This window comes from Monodelphis domestica, chromosome 8, assembly GCF_027887165.1.
Source record: "Monodelphis domestica isolate mMonDom1 chromosome 8, mMonDom1.pri, whole genome shotgun sequence".
In the NCBI taxonomy this organism is placed as follows: domain Eukaryota; kingdom Metazoa; phylum Chordata; class Mammalia; order Didelphimorphia; family Didelphidae; genus Monodelphis; species Monodelphis domestica.
In genome coordinates this window covers 242,201,266-242,207,265 of record NC_077234.1, presented here as the reverse complement: position 1 = coordinate 242,207,265, position 6,000 = coordinate 242,201,266, and positions in this window count along the sequence as shown.

The following is a 6,000-nucleotide window of genomic DNA, read 5'->3' as shown; positions in this document are numbered from 1 at the left end:
TCTGGACCCTGCCTTAAGAGGGGAGGTCTCCATTCTTTCTCTCTCTCTTCTTACCACCAGACTAACCCTCTATTACAAAGGATCCTAGATTTAGAGTTGGAAGGAAACTTGGAGGACATCTAGTCCAACCTTTCATTTAAACCTAAGAAATCAGAACCCAAAATATGAAGACTTGAAAAGTTCACAAAATCTGTAGGTGACAGAGGTGAGACTTGAACCCAGGTCTTCTGACTTGAAAAGGCAGTCACATTGCTCAGTGGATAGAGTGCTGAGGCTGGAGTCAGGAAGATCTGAGTTCAAATATGATTTCAGACACTCAACTAGCTGTGTGAGCTTGGGCAAGAAACTTAACCTCATTTGCCTCAGTTTCCTTATCTGTAAAATAAGCTGGAAAAAGGAAATGGCAAACCACTCCAATATCTTTGCCCAGAAAACCACAAATGGGGTCTTGAAGAACCAGATATGACTGAACAACAACCTTAAGATCCAGTGTGTTTCCACCGAAACATGTAGTCTCTTAATATAACAATTTTCTTGTGCAACATACAATTGCCTCAGGACTTTATGAAATTCAAAACTAAACATTTATTTCTATATGATGAAAAAGAGTGCTTTCTGTTCACTACAATGTACTAGCCCAAATTAACTAGACAGCTAGGTAGCACCTGGCCTAAAGTCAGGAAGACCTGAGTTCAAATGTGGTCTCAGATATTTACTAGATGTGAGACCTTAGATAAGTCACTTAAACTCTCTTTGCCTCAGATTCCTCATCTAAGTAATGAGGATGATAAGAGCACCAAATGAACAAAGTACTCGGCATTTAGCAAAAGCTATAGAAATGTTAGAGATGATTTATTAAAAATAAATAAAAATAAATAAAAAATTAAAAATTAAAAAAAATTTAAAAAATAAATAAAAATAAAAAATAAAAATAAAAAAACAGTGTACAGAAGGATTGGTCTGAAGAGACCAATCCTTCTGTACACTGTTTTTGACTCTCCTCCCCTTTCCTTGTTCTGTGATAAAACCTATCTTTGGAGCACTCCCACCATCTGCTTCCTTCACTCCTGAATTGAATAGAGGAAATCCCCAAACCATGCGTACAGGTCTGCTACACGTTTTTGCTATCTAATCTCAACTAGTCCTCATTGTGGCAATGGCTTCTATTCTATGCCCAGTCGATTCTCTATCATAATGACCAACAGTGACTGATCTGAATTTTCTTTTGTGTCCTAGAACCTCGTACCCTACTCCTTTTACATTTTCATCTGAGGACTGTGCTTTAATTGAGAGTCCCTTTTCTTCTTTATCTTCATTTCATGTCTCTCTGGTAGCCTGTTATCTCCTCCTTCACTCCAGTCCCTGATAAAGAGAGAGCTCTTCTCTTAGCCAAGTGTAATGGATGACCAGAAAGAGCACACACACACACACACACACACACACACACACACACACACACACACACACACACATGGGAATTGGAGGGAGAGAGAGAAAGAGTTGAGAGAATGGAGAGGGGAAAGAAATTGATCTTCCCCTCTCTTCTCTTTGGGAGAAGATAACCCAGTTTTGTCTCCTTAAGAGACAGAGTATGTCTCCTCAGAGAATGGTTCTGGGACGTGAAGTTAAGAGCTTGAGGAGAGAGCTTTGGAAAAATGACACCCTACCTCCCTTTTTGGTCTCAGCTGTTGTTGAGAGACAGGATGGACTCCTCTTTCTCTGGGTCCCTAAAGTACACCAACTGCCACTCCCCCCCCCAAGACCTTGGGTTACTCCTCAACCCAGGAGAGAGGATTTTTCCTTGGATCTAGTTGTCTGGGTCCCTGGGATCCTGAGCTAATGCTCTTCTTTGGGGAGAGGTATGGTTCTCCCCAAATCTTCAGTCCCCCTTCCTAATATCAGAAACTAGTCAGACCTAATTCTAAGTAGTAGACACTTTATTTGGGTTCACACAGGTAGAGGAAGTGGTGCCAGATAAGGGAAGTGGGTGAGCAGGAAGCCCTATGGACTTGCAGACTGACCCCCCAAATTCTCAGGGTTCAGGCCCTCAGCCTTGACTCCTCTTCCCATCAGCTGCTGGTTTGGTCCCTACTCCTGAGCTAATTTAGCTTGAGTATTGGAGTCCAGGACAAGTTAGGGAGAGAGAGATGGAGAATAAATCTTTATGAAGGAGGATTTCTCTGTAGACGACTTTTTTTTTTCAAAGTCCCAGTTCACAGAACCCTCAAATGGCTCTGACTGCTTTTGTTAAGTTGAGTGAGAGGTATCTAGGGGTTCAAAGGGAAAGCAGTTGATGTCCAGAGAGACTCAAGCTTCCTCCCAGCTTTTTAGATCTGTCCCTTTTCCCTGGATGCTAGCTGGAAGAAGTGAAGTAGCAGTTGGAGCTCTCTCAGCTTCTGTTCTCTGACTGGAATCTTGAGGTTTTTCTCTTCTTGCACCTCCCCTGCTCACTCTCTGCTCCTTGCATGATTGGATTTAATTTCTCTCTTACACAAGGCAAATGTTTCTACAGGTATCTTTGAATCCATCCCATCCCATCTTCTCCATCAGATTGCCTCCACCATCATGAGCACCCTTTCTATAATCTTTACTCTCTCTGTATATATTGAATTCTACCCTGATCCCTACAAATATGCCCTTCTCTCCTTCCTTAAAAAAATCCTTACTAGATTTTACCATTCTTGAATCTCTTCTCATATCAGTTAAACTACAAGGAAAAGTCTTAAACACTAGGTATTTTTAGTTTCTTTCACCTGACTTTCTTCTGAACCCTCTGCATTCTGACTTCTGAAGGCTCATTCAAGTAAAAACATTTCTTCCAAAATTATCAATTATGTCTTCATTGCTAACTCTCAGGGCCTTTTATCTGTACTCATCCTCCTTAATCTCTCCACTGCTCTCCCTACTCTAGGTTTTCATCACCCTATTCTCTCCTGGTTTTTCTCTAACCTGTCTAATCACTGTTTCTCAGTCTCTGTTTGCTAGATCTTCATCTATGTTACACTAAGTAATTTTGGCCATTCTCTTAGATGATATCTTTGGCTCTCCTTTCTATAATCTGCCACTTGGTGATCTCTTCAATTTCTATGGTTCAATGAATCTTTATGAAGATGATTTCTAGCCTAAGTATTTCTCAGGGGCTTCAGATGATATCCAATCCAAGTCTCTCTCAAGGGTTCTAGATGATGACAAGGCCAAGGGTCTTATGAGAAAGAACGCTATCCACATCCAAAGAAGGAACTGTGGGAATAGTAGAAAAACATATGGTTGATCACATGGTTCAATGGTGTAAGAGCAGGTTGCAAAGGAAAAGATGGAACATGGAAAAAGGATGATTAATGGGCAATGATCTTTGGTAGCAGAGGATCATGGGAGAGAAGAACAGACCTGGAAAGACTCTGAGAGGAACTTGGGGCTTTTGGAGTTGGAATCTCAAGGTGAGCAGAAGCGTCTTGCCTTATTAGAGATTTGCCAAGAGCCTTACTGAAGGATTTTCCACGTGACTAGCCCTGGGACTTCTCCTAAAGAGTGTTTTTACATCATAGTACCTCGGATAACACTTATCAGGAGTGTCAGGTCCCTTTGGACTTGTCAGGGTTTTGGACTCTCTGTCAGTGAGCTAAACCCTCACTTGGTCTATTGCACCTACTCTGCTTATTTCTTGACCTAATATTAAATTGAGTGTGAAAGATAGTGGGAAGGGGAGGTGGAATTCTGGACTCACTCGGCAGTGACTAGAACCAGGGACCTCGTGGGACTTAGAAAAAAGGACCCAGATACCATCAAACCAACTCGCCACTTTCCCAATGTCCAATATCTATTAAAACCATTCAATTCGCAGTCAGATGTTTCTACTAAAGTTATTCAAAGGATCTTTGAGGGAGCTGCTCTCTGAGGTAGTGAAGTCATGAGTAGTGCTGATCAAGACCCCTCCCAAGCCATCAGCAGACTTGGGGGAGGTATCTTCCTAGCTGGTGTGTGTGTTCAGGAATTTGGGAGTGTCCCTTCCATCAACTGATAGGGGAGACTTCCTTTCAACTCTCCATCAACTACTTAGCTCAGGGGAACCACATATTCCTGGGTACCACCCTTTATATCACAGCCGAGGAAGAGTATGTGAGAGAACAGGGTAGGCGTCACTTCATCAAAACTTCTACCTTTCAACACCTCACCTGCTCACAAATTGTAGCCTCCTCTAGCTCCTCTAGATCATCAAATGCCACCCCCAGATAATCCTTACAATGGGGATATGATTAGGGTTTTGATGTTAAAAGATCACTCTATTGCAAATATGAATAATATGGAAATAGGTTTTGAACAATGATACATGCATAACCCAGTGGAATTGCTTGTCAGCTCTGGGAGGGTGGATGGCAGAAAAATCATTAATCATATAACCATGGAAAAACATTCTAAATTAATTAATAAATTAAAAATCAGGAAAAAAAAGAAGAAAAGAGTTCCAGATGATATCCAACCCAAGTCTCTCTCAGGAGTTCCAGTCCTACATTGTCAAATGCCATGTGGACATTTTGAGCTGTTTATCCAATTGGCATCTCAGACTCATCATGCATAAAACAGAAACCAGTATCTTCTCCTGAAACCCATCTCTCTTCTGAATTTTCCTGTCTCACTTAAGAGTATCGTCAATCTTCCTAACACCAAGGTCAAAATCTCAGGGTTAGTCTCATCCACCATATCCAATTGTTTGCTAAACTATAATTTCTTTCTCCACACCATCTTCTGATAGGCTTCATTTTCACCCAGTCACAATCCTAGTTCAGGCCCTCATCCCTTCTCACCTAGCCTATTACAACAGCCTCCTTATTGGTTGCTTGGCCTCACATCTGTATGAATTAAATATTTAGGGGACCCAAATCACAGAAAGACTCACTTGATAGGACAACTAGAATCATGTGCTTTAGTTTGCCAATGTGGCAGGCAAGATTCCTAAGCAGTGGAAGTCAAGGGATGCGATACATGAAGACTGGAATGAAATCCTGGCCAATTAGAAAATTTTAAGGGAAGGGATTAGACTAAGTTTTAAAGATCAAAAGGTGAAGTAGAGTGGCTTGGCTATACACACACACACACACACACACACACACACACACACACACACACACACACATATATGTTTTGTTTTGTTTTTTTGGTAAACCAGCTCTCTCTTTCCTGTGAGCAATTTAAAGTCTCTAAGAAACTGAGGCATGGAGGAGCCACTTGGCTTCAGTAAGGGAATTCAGAGAATAAAGATGTGGTTAAGATTGGAATGACTTTGCTCATTCTTTCTCTTTTTCCTTTTTCTAATAAAAAATTGTAAATTTAATATGTCTTTAGGGTTATTATAACATATCTCTGGCCCACTCCAATCCATTCTTCGTCCATATGTCAAAATGATTTTCTTAAATCAAAACTTTGACAATACCATTCCAAAAAACTTTAATGAAAGTAACATTGTTCTAAAGCTGTGATAATAGACTTCTTTACTAGCAGCAATGCAATAATCCAGGACAATTCTGAGGGACTTATGAGAAAGAATTCTATTCATATCCACAGAAAGAACTGTGGGAGTAGAAACACAGAAGAAAAGCATTTGCTTGATCACCTGGTTCAGTGGGGATATGATTGGGGATGTAGACTCTAAATGATCACTCTAGTGAAAATATTAATAATATAAAAATAGGTCTTGATCAATGATAAATGTAAAACCCAGTATAATTGCTCATTGGCTATGGGAGGGGGGAATGAGTAGTGGAGGGAAAGAACATGATTCATGTAACCATGGAAAAATATTCTAAATTACATAATTAAATAAATTTTAAAAAATAAAGCTGTGAGAGCTAGACACTCCATCCTTTGGCTATGGATGGTTCATGCCTGAAACATTCTCCCTTCTCATCTTTGCCTATGGACTTTCTGGCTTCCTTTAAGTCCCACCTAAAATTCCATCTTCTATAAGTCTTTTTCAGTTCCTCTAATACCATTGCTTTCCCTCTT